Here is an 18,206-nt window from a genome sequence, read left to right on the forward strand (position 1 = left end):
AAAAGAGAGAACAGGTCATGTTCTTTGGTAAGGTCTGTAGCAAAGAGGCTGTATTTGCCACGGTGCCAGCCAGCAGGGCACATGGCTGGGTCAGCATGAATGACAGATTTGTGACTGAAGAAAACCACGATTTGCTGGAGTTGGTACAGTGCTTGTTTGCTGAGTCTGAATTTTGCTATAACACTTCGTACAACAACCAATCGATACAGATAACATAAAACTTACTTTTTGGGTCAGGGTGACTAAATATGTATCTATTTCTATTGAGCATGACGTGAAATAACAGTCACTGCAGAGGAGCTGAGGAAAAGGAGGATGGAGCTGATGCTGTGATTGAATAAACAGCACAGAAAATAATCATGTCTAATAAAACGTGCTCTTACCAGTGCACCTGGAGAATTCTCCTGCTTTACACAGAATTTTCCTCATTATTTCCTATTTCTGTTTCCCTTCATGGTTATGGCTTTGCCACAGAAGTGGCATTACTAACACTCAGCTTAAATCCTCTCAAGTTAGTTTCAAAGCCAGAAGAGAGTGGCAATTTTTGCAAAATCATAAATTAAGCTTCTCAGAATGACTGAATTACCATGTAGAGCATTTTATTACCAGCAGAGAGAGGCTGCTCTGGCCAAGCTGTAGCCTGTGCCCAACAAGGTTCAGCCACACTATGGGGATGGTGCCAGCATTAGGGTCTGGGTGTTGATGAGATTAGGGCCAACACTTGGATGTTGCTTCAGATAAGGCTTCCTTCAGCTAAACCCAGCACTTTTGCCACTTCATCTAATTGTTATTACTTTATTCCTTGTGCATTTTTCATTTCTTCTCTACTTGCATTTATTTTTTATTTCTTCCTGTGGTACATTCAACCTAAGTCTGCTCTTATAATTTTTTCCAGAGAGATCATTACCTGTGCTTAATTCAAGCAATAGCATGAATACAACCATTTCCCTGCTTACCAGCAGTGATAGCATGGCTTAAAACAGGTGCAAGCAGTGCTTTAGATGGCAGGCAGGGCACTTTTGGCTGGCACTCAGGGGTGATGGCACAGGGGATACGCAGTGCCCAAAAAGGGGCTCTGCGAGGGGCAGGAGCTGCTGCCTGCCCACCCTCTCCTCTCGTGCTCCGACCCCGGCACCGGCCGCCCCATGCAGACATGCAGCACTGCCACCTGATAAGCATCTTGTCTCTTTGGAAAGCAATATTTCCCGATTACTGGTAAGCTTCTAGTGGCACGGACAAATTTATTTTGGGAAAAAGAAATACAGTCTGGCATCCCACTCTTGAAAGGCTACTCACCTCACGAAAGGTTTCCACAACAGTAAGGTCAGGGAGGTAACACATCTCTTTGACAGGAAGATAGCACAATACATTTTCTGGCTCTATTACACCATCTCCATGCAATCTGGACATGGCATTTCATGACTCGTTTGCCTCAGTTTCTCATTTGTAAAAATGAAGACAGAAATCCTTCTCATCTGTTTGGGCTCTAAGCTCCTGGGTATAGGCACATTCTCAAATGAGGTTTTACAGCATGCAGCCTAACAGGAGCTATGTCTTACTGAGGGCCTTGTTCCCTTTTAATACAAACTTGAAACTTGTGTTACTGAAATGCTACTTACATTTGTCATAGTATTCATTGTTGGAAATATCAGGTGAGACTACTAGTTACAAAATTTGCAACCAGCACCTTAATAATAATATATATCACAAGGGGAGCTGTTTAAAATGTTGTCTCTCAAGCACTTCAGGAGGAACTCTGTATCTGCTGCCTCTGTGGAGCGCTCTCACTCCCCCCAGTTGCCAGCATACTGGAATACGCTGGGATCACCACACAAACACATATTTATATTTCACCTTAATAAAACAGCTTTTTTTATAACCTGCATTCTTAGGTACTTGCCATCAGGTATGCATGCTCACAGGGGAAGGATCCTGAATTACTTGGCAGGTATTGCTAACACAGCACAGGGAGTCATTAGTAGCAGCAGATTGTTGCGAATGTGCAGAATCAAGTCAGAGACACAGTATCATGTATATAAAACGTATACATACACACACACAGAGAACGACTGCATTTTAAAAGCCAATGCAATGGTAAAGCTTCTTCCAACGCACAAGAAAGGGAATTGCTTTGTTTATTGCCATCTGTGCCCCTGTGAATCACAACCCATATCATTGGAGAAGATCAAAGGCCACAGCTTTAATTCCTCAGGAAAGTCCCACATCAGAACAAACAGTCAAAATTTCAGGCAAAGCAAAAATTCCAGCAAATGAAAATACCTGACTATATCAAAGTAACTTTTTAGGATATAATGCCAATGATTCCTTTCAACCAAACCCTTTATAACCCATGAAAGCACTTCAACCTTATCAAAATGAAACATAATGATCATTTTTCAAACATCTTGATGAAAATCAGCTTGCTCCCACAAATTTTTTGAGGCTGCTAAATCTCTGTTTTCCATCATGAAGGCTGTAGTGCTCTGTCCGTAGTCAAATACTGGGTCACACAAATATTTTAAAACAAAAAACATTTTCTCTTTCCTGCACTCCTTTTCTGCCCTAATCAGTAACAGAAATAATCAAATTGGTGAGCAAGGCCTGGCCTTGTGTAATAGCTCCATTATGTCCATACCAGGCGTAAAAGAAATCAGGGTAAAATTTTGTGTTAAAGCATCAGTTCAAACTGTAGAGAGATAAGACCCGGGATAGACACCTGCGATAGACAGATCCATAGATTTTGTGGACTAAATGCTGAAATCATGCTGAAAGAAATGCTGTCCTATGAGAGGCTTGTAGGATTTATCCAGGATCCCCTGAGAAGCTAGTGAAGCTGGTGGAGACCTAGCAGGCTCATTAATGCCAGCCTATGTTACTCAATAGCCCTTGCTGCTGCACTTTTCTAGTTGTTTTTTCCAGGATGTGGCTTTCTCCTGTGAGTTAGTCTCCAGATCCACAGGATGGAAAGTCACATCCCTGTGGTTAGAGGGGCATGTGCATAATTATCATCTGGACCGTCACGGGTGGGTGAGGTGCTGTGTGTCTGTTTGCTTAGGCAGGGGATAGTTTTAGTTTTTCTGCTCTCCTATTTGAACATGAAAATAGCAAGAAATCTAGAGGATCCCAAGTCTGTATGGGAAACTAACAGTAAGAAATAGGGTACAGGGAAGCTAGCTCAGGTCTTGCGAGTTCCTTTTCACAAAGCTTCTGAGCTCAACTAGACATGAAGAAAAAATCTTGGAGATGATGCTGCCTACATATGCCATAAACAGATGTAGAGTTGGATTTTGTCCACATAGCATGAACATTTAAAACTCAGTAGAGGCAGGATATGCAAACAAAGAGGGAAACTTTGTGTATTCACTCATACACTGACTTATAAAACTCAAGCTGATGGGTCATAAAAATATTTGAAGATGTTTACATGAAAATTTCACTTTGCTTGCAGCAGTAGCTGTTTCAGCAGCATATTCTCCCAATAGACTGTATATATTAAGGCAACCTTTTTTCGCTACAAGTTGCAGAATGATATTGCCCAATTCTAGAAGATCTAGACTGGTTATACAGTGTGTCGTGTGAGAAGACTTCACAGTTATTTCTCACTGGTGCTTTCTGCAAAGGAGAACTTGGCACGTTCTCTTGCCATGGCAGGAAATAGGATGGCCGAGCCAAAGCTTCCCACCTACATGTCTAAGCCCCTGTGACAACCAAGCAGAAGAAGAAGAGTCCTTGCTACTGCCACAGCCCTGCTTTCCTCCTGGTTCCCATCTTAATGGAAACCCAGTGCTACTCAACACAGCTGCCCTCCACTTCATCTGAAAAAGGCAATATTAGAAGGCAGCCATGCCACGGTCACCCTCTTTGGCCAGACCTGCCAAGGCACAACGCTGTGTCCTGCAGAAACGCTCAAGCTAGCCTGCAAGGACTGCCCCGCAGTAGGTGACAGCATATGGTCAGGACACCGGGCACCTCTGCACGGCCCTGCACTGCGCTGTGCTGACAGACACTGTGACGCTTACGGAGAAGTGACACCAGCACTGCTCAAACACACACAGGGACGCCCACGCCTGACTTACACAGTGGGAGGTGGTGCCCTGCGCTCAACTTCCCATGGGTGCTGCCGTGCCACTGCACGGCACAGCAGCACGCACTTCGTGGTAGGTGCAAGTTCTGTACCGCACTGCTTTGCATCTGGACAAGGATCCGCACGAAGGAATCATAGCAAGAGTGAGGCCTGGCATGCTGGCGAGGCGTACAGCCTGGCTTTGGGGGGGGCAGACAGAGGGAAAAGGGGGCCCCACAATACAAACAGAGCCAGTGGCAACCTCAGGAGTCACTGTAAAGGTACTCCAGTTTCTCAAAGAGGACAAAAGTCGTGCAGCTAAGCATGAATCAAAATGACCATTCTGAGAAAAATCTCAAATTCTCATTTTTTATGCATTCCAAACATGAATGAAGAGTCAGAAATGTGAATTTTCCCTAGGATAGGAATTCTTAGGAAATTCCCCTTTGGAGAACCCCATGGGGAGCGCGTCACACACATTGACACATACGCATGAGCATGTGGGGATCGTGGCAGAGAGCGGGTGGCAGGCCAGCCCTCGCAGGGGCTAGGAAGCCAAGGCAGTTCATAGCCCACCAGCCAGGCGGCCGGAGCTCGCGGGGAGCTCGGCGAGCCCAAGGAGACGTGCAGCTCCACAACCCCAACACCGGGAAGGCGAAGCGCCAGCTGCTCAGGTAGCCCGGGGAGGTCAGCGAGCCTCCAGGCAGCCTTGTCAGTGATCCCAGGAGCTTGCCAGGGGCTGCCCGCAAGGTCAGGCCTGGGTGAAGTGGGGCGGGCGTGTTTGTGAAGCAGGGCTTTTGCTCCCCAGAACGAGCCTTTCCTAAACAAAAACCCTCTCCGCTGGCAAGCTGCAAGGGCAGCGCCCTTCTTTGAGACCCCAAGCCCACAAACACCCTGCTGTAATCGTCATTTTCCGACCATTCTGCACCATCTTCCGACCTTTCGCTCGTGCTCGAAAGGGGAGCTTTTCAGAGGGGCTTGATGAGGGCACAGGAGTGTGCCCCAGTGGCCATGGGGCAGGGGCAGTATCTCTCCCCGTCCGCTGCCAGGGCTCCCAGCAGCACGTGGCTGCTCCTCCCTCACGTGTGCTCTGTCCTGGGCCACCTCAGCGTGGGTCTCTGGTACCGCGCTGAATGGGCCAGGTTTCACCGGCTGGCCCCCATCACGCAGCAGCACTTTCTGTCGGTTTAGCAAACTCCAGTAAAAGCAAACATCTCCCTAAATGCACTTCTGATTTACATATAAAAATCTAAAATGAAACCTCTACGACGTCAGTGCCGGCAGCATCCGTATCACTAGATACAAGCCAGGCAATTCCTACAATTAATGAACTGGGAAAATTACAGGTAAAAGAAAAATGACTGTGTGAAAAAGACCTTGAAAGGCATGAAACAGACAATGAGTTTTTTCTACTTTTTATTTCTCTTTCCCTCCCTTCCCTCGCTACAATTTTATGCATAATTGTTTGGTCAGTTTGTTCTTCCCTGAAACTTTTACTGAAATGGATTAGGTAAACCATGCTCTGAAACAGATTGAAAATGGAAAATATGTAAATATATAGCATATAACTTATAAAATTGTATATATATGTGTGTGGGTGGGTGCTGGAATAAAAAAGCTACTGTTACTTGCTGGTAGAACAACATATCAACAACTGTTGGAGCTGACTTGAAGGTTAAATATTAGGAAGGAATCCAATTTCTCTTGTCTATTCAGCTCAGCGGTGTGTTAGATTGCGGTTGGAGTGTGCTTATGGAGTGTGGGATATGAAGTAGGCTAATCAATCCCTGCTGCTTCATTCTCAGGTTCTTCTTATATCAGGTCCCTGCCCTCAGGCAGCCTTCAGCTTTCCAAAAGCCAATTCCATACAAATAAAAATTGCGACCTGCAGCTAGAGGGTGAAGCTGAGTTTCCCCCTCGTGATTAATCTCTTCTTGGGTGGCTTTCAGAAAAAAAGAGAAAGAAAAAAAAGGAAAGGAAAAAAAAAAAAGGAAAGAGAAAAACCATGCATGCTGCAGCCCTGCGAAAGAGTTTTCCTATTGAATGAGCCCAGTGCTCTGGAGCCAGCTTATCAAATGAAAGAATTCATTTTTTTTAACAGTGCCTCGTGTTGACATTGAGAAAATGAGCTATCAAACACTATGATTAAACTTCAGCTGCCATAATTGTCGTCCGAACAACTGCATGGTGGAACTGAAAAGCATTTTTTTTAACCAGCTCTATATGGTTCACCAGTAATACTCAGTTTAAAAGGTTGTTGCTGCTAGCAAGAGAAACAAGGCTTGAAATTAACTTTTTCCAATCCATAGACAAAATTAAACATAGGTATTTGAGTCACACAAACAACAGGTAAATCAGATGTGCTTTAAATTTCATTTTAGTCATTTTATCTGCCAAGGGGTAGCTCCAGAGTATTAAAATATCTAAGCATTTTCCTGTTTCACCGCATTTGACTGGATGGGTCCTGCCTTTTATTTTGAGAGAGACAGGCAGACAGACAGACAAAAAGAAGTGCAAGGAAGTGTGGCTTAAACACTCAATTTGGTGCAAGTGGGGGTAGAGGGAGGGGAATCTAGAGAACTGTGGAGTATTTTCCCTGTAACTAAAATTAAAGATTTGATATGAGCAGGGGACAATCTAAAACACAATTGCCACACTGCATGTAATTATTGCTCAGTCTCCTTTCTGGCCCAGACTAGTGCATTCATTCGGTTGAGGCTTATAGGGATACTAAGTATTTTATATTGCTAAGTATTTTATATTAAATCTCGGCAACCTTTTTACATATATCCTCAAGAGATTGTTGCTCATCAAGGAGGCTGGAGAAGTCCTTCAGGGAGGGTGGTTAGAGGCATGATATCTCAGGAAGGTGACACCCCCAGTGCCTGCAGCCCTCTGGCCAAATGTAACACTTTGGGAAGTGAGCTGTTGCACAATTAAATCTCTGCTTAAGAGTGTTAAAAAAAATTCAAACACTACAGGAAGGACAACATTGCAGTGAACATGAAGGAAGTAACGATGGGGAATAACTGAGGGCCAGGTTAGGAGAATATAGGCATTTTAAATTGGAATAATTCCTTGCCACTTTGTGAGCCTGCTTGGAATGAGCCTCTGCCCTCCTTCCTGAAGGAAGGCTGCACAAGACAGGGTGCGTGTGCTGCAGCCGGGTCACAGGGCGGTAAATCAATGCGGTAAATGCGGATGGGGCTGTGCACGTTCGCCTTGGCTGAGGATCCGGCCTTTGCCTGGAAGGACTAGCTTTCCCCAGCGGTCCTCAAACCCCTGTAACCAGCACTGCCCAGCACTAGGTGTCAAAGCCCAGCCCAGATGGTCCACGGCACTGCACCGCCCCACCAAAACATCTCCCTGCAGAAGTTCGCATTTCTTTTTTCAGTCCTTCCATCAAATTAGCACCGCATTGTTTTTCAAACCTAAATGCTTTTTTTTAACTTGTTTCCACCCTACTCTACCTACTCAAGCAGGTGTTTTTGCAAAGTCAATTACATAACCTGATCATCGTTCTGTTTCCTGAACATATGGGAATAACATTTTGAAATAACAATAACATTTTCATCATTTTGAGAGTCTCTCACACTCTGAGCTTTACTTTACCCCTTTCCAAGAGTAAAGCTGATAGTTTCTAGGGTTTGTTCAGGATACTCAGGGGCTGAGGCTACTGCTCGCAAACAGATCTCATGATTTGAGCCGAGCAGCTGGAGCAGCAGTGAGGTGCAAGATGACTTAGGCATGGGTGAGAGTTAGGAGCTGAGCTGGAAAGATGGGGACAGCTTCCAGAAAAACAAATTTAGCAACAGATTGGATGCTGCCGCTGAAAAATAACACAGGTCTGCAAATCTAGGGAACGGTATCTACTCAATAAAAAAAAAAAAAAGAATTTGCACATGTAAAACTAAGAAAACACTGAAGTCACTCAGATATGTTACTTCCATGACACTCTCAACAGCTTATTTAGCAATCTCATTCTAGGATTGTTCCCGCCTGCTGGACTGCACACACTAGGTTATTATTGTAGGGTTGCTTACGCATGCTGAGCTGCATTCCCATGTTTTCTATTTGTAGGGTTACTCAGACATGCTGGCTGGATCATCACTATTTGCAAGCATCCTGAGCTGCTGGAAATTATTCATTTATCAGAAGCAACAGCAAAGATATTTGTGTGAGAAACAAAGATATGAAAAAGGTACTCTAAGCCAAATTTTGGGCCAAGCTGCAGAGGCGCTGGGCAACCTATTATTCATTCATCATAAGCTTTGCAATATGAGGATGGGAAAGTTACAATCAATTAAGAAAACAGAGTCTGACATTGCAATACTCTTAGCTTAAGGAAACCAAATAAAATATCACAGCTTGTTCAAAAAGTTTATTTTGAAATCTCAGTATAAATAGGAGGTATAAACACACATTCTTTCAGCTAGCTTTTGGGTGAACTGTCTGATATATTTGCTGCTGTGCAGATAGCTAAATTAGCTTTTAAGATGAGTCTTTCATAAAAGGCCTTGGAATTCTCTCTTATTCCTCGTCTCCTACATTTGAAATGTTTTGATTTAAAGAATCCAGTCTATTGTTCCTGTAATAAACTTAACATTTACAAAGAGATGACCCTAATATGGTCACCTTTAGAAAAGGACACAATTTTGATCTTATTCTCAGGAAATCTTATTGAGCACCATTGCAAATGAATTGCAGGCAGTATTGGAGATGTGGGGAAACACCGAGGCAATACACCTGCAGCTTGTTTTGGCTTTAGGCTGTTCTTTGGCTAGAAATAAAATATGAAGTTTGGACTAGCTGGTGAGAAGAAAGGGAGCCACTGGCCTCTCTGCACTTGGAAACTGCTCCTGAGGACATCAGTCTGCTAGTCTTTTCTCTGGGTGACAGAAGTGCTGGGCTTTAACTTGCACGTGTTGTGCTAAAGCAGCAATAAAACTGTGACAAACTGACAAAAGCAGGTCAATTCACAGCTCAGGCTCACACCACTTTTTCAGCTCATATTGGTCGATTACCAGTCAAATTTCAGGTATGGGAGAGAGAGTGGAAGAAAAAGGCAGCACTGAGACACATCAAGATATGGCAATCACGGCTCACGTAGGAACCCAGGCAGTTCCACCTCTTCTGCTCTGTTTTTCAGCAGCCCTCACACTGCAGGTGTGCGTGTGATAGCGTGTGGGAGAAGCCCCTGGAGACACCCACAAACCAGGCATCTTAGTGATCCCCCAAACCAGACATAAGCATGAGCCTGCAGAGGAGACCCCAGGCAGATCACATGTGACTGGGAATCCCAGGACCAGGTTTCTGAGACGACTGGGCTCTGAAGGGCCCTTGTGCTCAGAGCCTCCCCAGGCACTGGTTACACTAAGGCCTATTAACATATTCTCGTGTACGTCCGTGCCTGAGGATCTCTCGCATGTGGGGTTTCTTTTCTTCTCCCACAATCCCGAAGGAAGGCAACCATTCATATAGGACAGGATCTCTGCTTTTAAGCTGGCATGTTCATCCACTGATGCTTCTTTTTTCACTGTGTTCAAACTTTGGTTAAATTAATACTTTACAGTAAAAAAACAGAGCTAATCATATCATTGCTGCATGAGAATAGCTGTGACTGACAACCTTTCTAAAAACACAAGCCCGTGACTCAGTGCACACAACACAATTTGTGAAGGGCAAAATGAAAACTGTCTGGAAAATGACTTCAAAGTAGAAGAGAAAAAGTAATACGCAGGATAAGAGTATAACAGACAGGCAAAAACCTTGCTAAACCCCCAAATATCATCTACTTTCCTGTTACAGATCATTCAGAGGAAAGAAGGGTGGTGCATCCTCACATTCAGATTTAACTACATTCCTGTCTGTATTTTTACCTTTTAATGCAAATTCGTTTGCCCCACTTTTGCCATGCTGCCTACAGATAAATTACTTGTATTCATCAAGTACTTCTTCTTCTTTTGAATTATCAGAATCAACTGCCTGTCATGGCCTTATGAGCTCGTCTTTCTCAAAACTCTAGGAGTGAGAGCTGGACTTTGGTGTTCAAGACCAGCCTTGGATCTCTGAGTCCAGCCTGGGTATTGCAGGCTTAACATCACATAATCCTTTTCATAAATTTACTTTCTGATTGGGAAACACCTCACACACTATGGCTGCTGCTATAAAGTAATAACAAGTAAATCCAAGGAGTCTTTTGCCTTTTTAAGGGAAAAATATAACAAAAGTTAAATGAGTCCCCTCAATTAAACAATGACTAAAACACATAGTAGCTTCCTTCAGACAAGCCCAAGGCAAAGTTCAGAAAAGTAGCTTGCTTCATCCAAGGGACAAGAAATACTTACTCCTTCCCTGACTCATGCCATCAACTTAATCATCAAAGCTCTTTCTTTTGCAATGAACAGGAGTTCAGGAGATGGTTGTGGGAAACAAACCTTGATATTGTTTAACCCGATTTCTATACCAGATATCTGCACTGGGAGCAACAATGGTAAGAGAAAGGGTTAACCTCTTTCCCACCAAGCTTTCAGTAGTGCCTATGCTGATGTTTCTACCACAATACCAAGCAAAATTCATCTCATTACAAAGAAAAGAGATAATCAGCACTTACATTGTCTTCTATCCCTTGCAGGAAAGCTGAAGCAGGTCGAGTCAGATCCTAGCAGGAGAATCCAAGGTACCTGGGAAGTACCTGAAATAAAATAGATGGAAATTCTCAGGAAGGCAGTTCAGGCTGCTTGCTGCCATCAGGGGCTTCTGGAGCTCCAGAGGCTGGGCAGAGGGTGAGTAACCACCAGGTGCATCCTTCGAGAGAAAGTATAGTGATGGAGACATTGAGAGCTGGACATACAATTGATTCAGTGATACTTATCTCTGAGTTCTGGGGATGAATTGTGATTACAAACAGTCCTTTCAATCCTACTCGGCAGGTACAAACGTAAGGCGAGTCAGTTTTATCTCACAGCTGAACAAATAGCTGAAACAGAGAAAAGTACTAAAGACATAGGTCCAAGCGTTCCGACAGTGTATGTAATTGCAGCTATACTGGTTTTAACAGAATTCCACCTATTTACATGAGCTTTTGTGTGTAGGGGTGCTTGTCCAAGTGGTTTTCCATGGTCAGGAGCCTATTAGGCATTCATAATAATTGCATTTGGTAGCATTGCTGACTCTTAATGCTGCCTGACACTTCCCAGTGATTCCAGTTGCTCTTAATTTTGCCAGATATTACTAATTCAGGCTGGAATTGCTATCCTGGATATGTACCACTTTGTTGAAATTGTCACCAAAACCAGGTACCGCTTCCAAGGATGAAATTAGAGAAGAATACACTGCTTTGCCTCTTTGTTCAATACTTATATAGACTTCTTTTTTTTTCAGTATATGTTTCTGTTTGGTTTCCCACACCTAATTGCAGTGTTAGACTCTTTCCACTACAGAAATTTTGCAATTTAGCAGAAGGAGAAAAGGAGGGGATGTCCCACTGTTAAGACTGTGGGCCTTGCTGCCCACTGAAGAGGATCATGTATCGATCTGCTCCTTATCAATTCTCCTCACACTGGAAGGAGTCTGTGTCTTATCTTTCCAGTCGGGCTGGGTTCCCTCTCATTTGATCACTGGAGGGAAACCTGAACATGGCCAAGGGGTGGGACAAGAACATCTGGTCCAGGTTTGTTGAGGACTGTGCAGTAAGGCACATCTCAACAGGAACAGGGTGTCAGGTTATGGCCCTTAGTAAATTCTTCATCACCAATGATTCACTAAGCTGTGTTAATCAACAGAAATGACAATATATCTGTAAAAACATCCTTGTGATTGGTTACGTTATTATGTAGAAGCATTCCCCCAGCTTTGAGAAAATGTTCTACAGTTCCTGTATGTTTGACTTCATCTTCAGAGGAGAGGGTAAAAATAGACAGTCTGCTAAAACAGATTTTATTATAAATTATTATTCTATAAAGTAATTGGAGAGATTATTAGAGATGATGATTACTTTGTGATTCTATCTACAGAAATGATACTCAAGGCCTGTCAGCCTGTTTGACGGGACTGCATTTATTCCCTATTTTGGGAACCACCAGTATAGTGGCTGTTTCAAGTCCAGAGGAAGGTAGGTAGACATGTACTCCACTAGCCATAAAACCAATCTGACCATCTTTTTATTTGGGACCAGAGTGTCAATGGTGTAAATTGACATAGCTCCACTGATGCAAATTTTCAGGCAGATTTGAAAAAGTGCCAGTTCCTGTCCCTTCATTCCAGTGGGGCTGTGCTTACATCCACTGAAGATGTGGTGATTTGCTTTTAAACATGCACGAACCAGTATTTCCTGGAAATAGTTCCCTTTGACTTTGGGCCTTTCAAACAAAAGTATCCAAAACCCTCAAAAGGTAAAAGAAAACTGAAGGGTTGAAGAAAAATTACTTAATTCAGTGATATTAGAGATAGACATAGTGATAAAAGAAAACTTCCAAAAGGCTTGAGTGGAATTTAAGATAAATACATTAATTAAGATATAGTTCACACAGTAATCTAAAATTTCCTGGAGACTTAATGAGTTTGGAGCCACTAAAGCTGCACTAAGCACAGGAGACATAATCAGAATCAGAACTGACACATAGCTCAAAATCATTTCAATTATCTCTTTCACTTACATTAGCCAGAATAACAGTAAACAGTCAATGGGATATAAGAAGCATAGTCAGGCAACATCAATGGGCAACAGACAAAGGCGGGGTCATACAGTATACTGAGAAGAGAGCTTGACCTTTGGAAGTGAAATATAGGGATTTTAAGCTCCAGTGGAATGTATCAGAATGGCCTTTTTCAACTTAAATGCATAAAAGCTCAAGGGGAGGTCATATTTGGCTTTGGGTTCATCAGCACAGAGCATATCCCGGCCCTTTCTTTATTCATTCTCATTTTAAAAAAGGGGGTTTTCAAACCTCTCTGGCATGGCATAAATATTCATTCTCCAGGGCCAGATTTTCAGTTGGTGTAAAGCAGGATAACTGCATCGAAATAAGGAACCTCTGCCAATTTATACCATTTCAGAATCTGGCCATCCTGTTCACATTCTTCTAAGATACAGATATGACAATTTTGAAACTTTTCCTGGAGCAAATGCTTCCAACAATAATGATGCATGTTGAAATTCGAGACTCTGACATTTAAATTGTCTGGGGTTTTCTTTGAAAGGCATGGCAGGAGGTATCCTCCAGAAGAGCCAAGGAGAGAGTAAATACAGCAACAATCTCGTTTACTGTTTTTCTATGTGTTCGCCCTTCAATAGCAGTTTTATGTCTTTTTCCATATACCCACATTCTTTTTAGACAGGAAAGAACTTTTCTGTTCCCTTACAAATTGCTTTGAAAATGGAGAAAGACAAAAAATAAAAGGGCCACTCACAGATGACATTGCCACATTAACACAGCGAGGAAAGACCCAGTAGCCTGCAATAGGACTATGCATCCATAACAGGGCACCATTTTGCCTCTCACACCTAACCAATTACACAGAAACTAGATGAATATAGGGTGATCATCCAAAGTCAAATGAGTGGCCACCTTAATGAATCAAGTATCCACAGTTACTTAATTTGAGTATCAGTTAGTCTCCTTTCTGAGGGAAAGGATGAAATCAAGTCTGACACCGTTCAGTGACTATTTCCAAAGGATCACAAATTGTGTGCCTTACTGCCTGAACCCAGGTATTTCACATCCTACTTTTTTAGTGCACTAAGGTAATTTCTAAGATGTTGGTAAAGAAAAAGTGCTTCTCTTTTTTAGGATAGAGAATCCATTTGAAGAAATAAAATAATATCAAACTTCTGCTGCCCTGGATAACTGTTTTTATCCTAAAATGGATAATAAATAGGAGTTTTTCTTTCTTTTTCTTTTCTTTCTGAAGAGTTTCAGATGACACTATTCAACAATTTTCAGAGACTCTTGGGAAAAACACAGCTCACCGCAGGTGGCATTGGTTTTCATGTGGCATTTCTTAGCCTTTATCCAATTTCACTTCTGCCCCTCAGCATGCAGGACAATCAACACAAAACAGTCAATATTTCTCCATATTGAGAGTCAATTCCAAGGCAGAGAATCTCGTTTTATTTTTTATTTTATTTGTCTGTAATATGCTTATCCTTAAATGAACATTTTAGACACAGATTCCAAATTATGCATTCATTGGAAAGATTAACTCTGATTAACAAATTCATGCTAAACAACTGTGTTTAATTGGATTTTTGTAAGTAGCTAAATGTGAATGCTTCTCAGTTCTTCTATCTGGAAAACAAAACAAAATGTAATTTTAAAATATTTAATGAGGAACAAACTCTGTGCTGCTGACCTATCTTCACTGGTGATGTACCCTTCTTCCCCGCATTCCCCTGCATGCAAAGTTCCCCTAATCTAGTCCTAATAATGGTTAAAGTTATCTGTCTAATCAAACTAATTAGCACTGGTGAATGGAGACATAATCATAATAGAAAGCAAATGCCAGTTTTACAAAATGAAAATGCCATATGTGGAGTAATTAGTGAACCACAGGCACTTTTTATAAATCATATTTATTAGTTCGTAAACAAATCAAATCCTAAATTAAATGAAAGTTACCATTAACAAACACCAATGAATAAACAGATACAATGACTAGCCCTGCTGCGTGCACTGTGCAAGGAGTTGCATAAGGGTACCCCCTTCTTCTGAAAGGTCCCCTAGAGGTGTTCAAGGCTTTTTACAGAGTACTTCTGTGTCATCTTGAAGTCACAGCATGGATGTATTAGCTGATCTAGGGAAGCTGCAGTTTGATCATATGGGCTGTTCTTGTCTGGAGACCAGATGGTCATAAATTAGGATATTCAGGTTACATCCATGATGAAAAATGTAGTACTAATAAGTACTCTAATAGTGTTCTACAGCAGACCAGGTTTCACCAGAAATTTAATGTGGATTTTGTCACCTCGCATAAATAATGATATAGTATGAAATATATTTAATGGCAATCCCCACCCCCACGCCCCCACCCCCAAAATTGCCAAAACGCATGAACCTCTGCTTGGCCTTAAAACCCAAATCTTCTTCCTTTTACTGATGGTGGTCAGGTCATTCCTTAAAGGCGATTATAAGAAAAGACAAAAAAGGATTTGTAATTAGAACATTTTTGCAGGTTATAAATTCTCCTAAAAACTCGGCTTAAAGGAGTTTCGATTACGCATTGATCACTTCTTTCTCCCTAAGAAGCTCAGTATCTGGCTGATAAAACCTAGCCAGCAGAGGCACACTTTCAGCTGGCTTCAGACTGAATATACAAAGGGCTATTTTACACCTCAGACACACAGCTTAAATACATAGTATTGGAGAGACACACAGCCCAAAATATAGTATTGGAGGCTCAGACTGAAAAATCTGACTCAATACTCACAGGAAGACTTTGTTAAAATTAAGAAGGTTTGTAATAAATAGCACATATCAGTACATATCTGATCACAATTTTCATGGCTTTCCTCTCCCACAAGAAATACTGGCAGCAGAAAATGATGAAGAGAGATCATATTTAGAGGTACAAAACCTACTTAATTCCTCCAGCTGTTAAAATAGTCTATAGGCTGAGACCTCTTCTTCAGATTAAGTGCTCTTGGATTTAATATAACCTGGCTATTTTCAAGCTTTGGTCAGAGACCAGCTTTCCTTTCTACAGTTTTGCTTAGAACACTGCAGGACTCGGTGGTTTTGGTTCTTGAACCCTTTTGCTCTTGACAAAAGGAAGCCTTCGACTTCCACAGCTGCTGCAGATCAGATCAGATCAGATCATGAATTCTCCTAAGTCTGCAGATACTCAGATTTGAGTCTTAGCTTAGTCGCATCCTTCTTTCCAAGCTGATGGTGTCACCTGGTGAAGCACTGTTTAGGAACAGCCTGCGCACATTTGTACTCTAAGATCATGGCACGATATGTGCTCAAATCCCCACCTTTCGAGGTGAGAACACAGCGTGAACTTGGGAAGCAGAAGTACAATCCAACTTTTCTGTAAGTGGTAAGTCATACTATTCCCTTTGGTGCTCATTTTGAAAACGTTAATTAGACTGGGTATTTAATGTGACTCTCCTGTAGTATGTACATGAATAGCTCAAACTAATCTCACCCCGCCCCAGCAATTCCAATGTACGCTGTAACAATGTCTGAAACATTAACAGTGAATTAATTATAATTGTGCAGTGGCGCCTGGCCACTTTGCTTTCTGTCTAGTTTATCTTTATTTTAGACTAAAGAAAACAACAATGGAAGAACAAACACGCAATAAAATCTGTGCAAGAGATAGAAAGCAGAGTATCCCCATTTTGGTTCCCCTCTTGGCTATACCCCCCATCTGGGTGGGAAGCATGCTTTTTACATTTAAAAGTGCAACACAGAGAAAACAGACCCAAAGCTGCAAGCATGCTGTGCATTTAAATTTGATCCCTTTTTTGTTTGTTTATTTTCCTGTACTTCTTTGGATTGGACAGGAAGCTTAAGCATTGCAATGCAGAAACAAAGGCCATTTTCACTGTATATTTGGTCTGGCCAAGACTAAGAGGTCATACCAATATTGTGAAAAAGCTGGAGCAGGCAGTTTTTTTCCCCAAAAGAGCTGAAATGAATCCACACAATCATCTGAATACTTGTGGATTTTTGAAAATGGAGCATTACCAACCACACATGGTCCAAAATAGCCACTCAAGATTCCACAAAAAACATGAAATTGCCTTTAAAATTATTATACTTAAAAATAACAATAACACAACAGTTTTCTTCCTTTATTTTCTGTCTTCTGAGCTCCTTGGGCACTTTTGTTTATTTACACCTCCAAGCAGAGGCTTTCATGAAATCTCTTGTTTCCAAGACCTGGAGCTGTAGAACCCTTCCCCTGTCTCCATCACAGGCTCTGGGACAAAATCACAAAAGGTTGACTACTGCAAAGCGCACCGATGCCTCCCAGCCTGGAGTCCTGCGGTTGGCAGAAATGCCATGTGAGACAGCCCAAAGGGCCTCACACATTTTAGCAATCTGGGGTGGGATTTTTACACTCACTGGTATCAGCAGGAGCTAAGGTTAGTCCTAGCAGCGTTGGAAGAACATACTTTAAAAAACCTTGTTCTCCCTTAAATAGGTGTTTTGAATCTGTTTGTCATGGAGCAGAGAGTTAACAGGAGGGAGAGGAAGGAAGACCTATGATATAGCAGAGAAAAGGAGGTGTGGGGAACCTTTGGGGAGAAAGTAGAAACGAAGGATAAGTCACTCATACAAATACCCACAGGTTCCAGCCAGTCAAGCCCTTTCACAGCACTCAAATGCTATCAACGCTCTATTTTACTGTTTCTGGAGAGTAGTTTTAGCCTCAACTTCATGCAGAAGGTATAAAGCAACCTGAACTCCCACTGGAAGTGCAATTTCAGAAAAAATGACAGGACACCCACCCAGTACTGCAATGCTTCAGGAGGACCAGCCCTGTTCCTGCTGAAGACCAAGGGGGATTTCTTAGTGACTAACGTGATCTGGAACAGGGGAGGTACCTGACTCTGCAATAGCCTGATGAGTGGCTACAAGAGGCAGTGAAAAGACCCCTGTCGACTTAAATAGCCATTAACTGTTTAACTAACTAAATGGGCTTTATGGCTGCTTTGCATTAAAGCTGGTAGATATCAGTGATCTGACCCCAGCATTATAAACAGCAAGACAGAGCTTTAATTTGCTTATTCTTTGAAGACTGGCCTTTTAGCTTTCTAATAAAGCAGGAGTCTAATCTACACAGGATAAACTACAGTATGTTTTAAATAATTATACTACATGGTTAAACAGTCATTACTGTAGGAGGACAAAGACCAAAAAGATTAGTTCATACTAAATATTTCTCTTAAGTGATGTTGTTTTCTCCTCCTAATTTGGTTTCCTTACAACAAACTTTGCCTTCACAATTATTCCCTTGATTACTGTAAGAGTGCCAACATAATTTAGTATTTGGGGCTGGTACACAGAGCCTGGCAAAAACCTGACTCAAGCAAGTTTTGCTGCAGATTGGAGATTCGGCTTACTGCACAGAAAGCAGTTTTCTATATGAAAACTATTAAAGTATATGAAGAGTAATTAAAAGCATCAATTAA

At 42.1% G+C, this 18,206-nt stretch overlaps 1 long non-coding RNA gene across 1 annotated transcript in view; it reads right to left on the reverse strand.

The window, feature by feature from the left end:
- Positions 1-10,668: 10,668 nt before the first annotated feature.
- The window catches only part of LOC128152829 (uncharacterized), a 162,320-nt gene continuing 154,782 nt past the window's right edge, over positions 10,669-18,206 (reverse strand). Inside the window, exon 3 of the long non-coding RNA XR_008238769.1 lies at positions 10,669-10,757. This is a non-coding gene — a long non-coding RNA (uncharacterized LOC128152829). The remainder of the gene's footprint in view (positions 10,758-18,206) is intronic.

Source organism: Harpia harpyja, chromosome 16 (assembly GCF_026419915.1).
Source record: "Harpia harpyja isolate bHarHar1 chromosome 16, bHarHar1 primary haplotype, whole genome shotgun sequence".
NCBI classification, from domain to species: Eukaryota; Metazoa; Chordata; class Aves; order Accipitriformes; family Accipitridae; genus Harpia; species Harpia harpyja.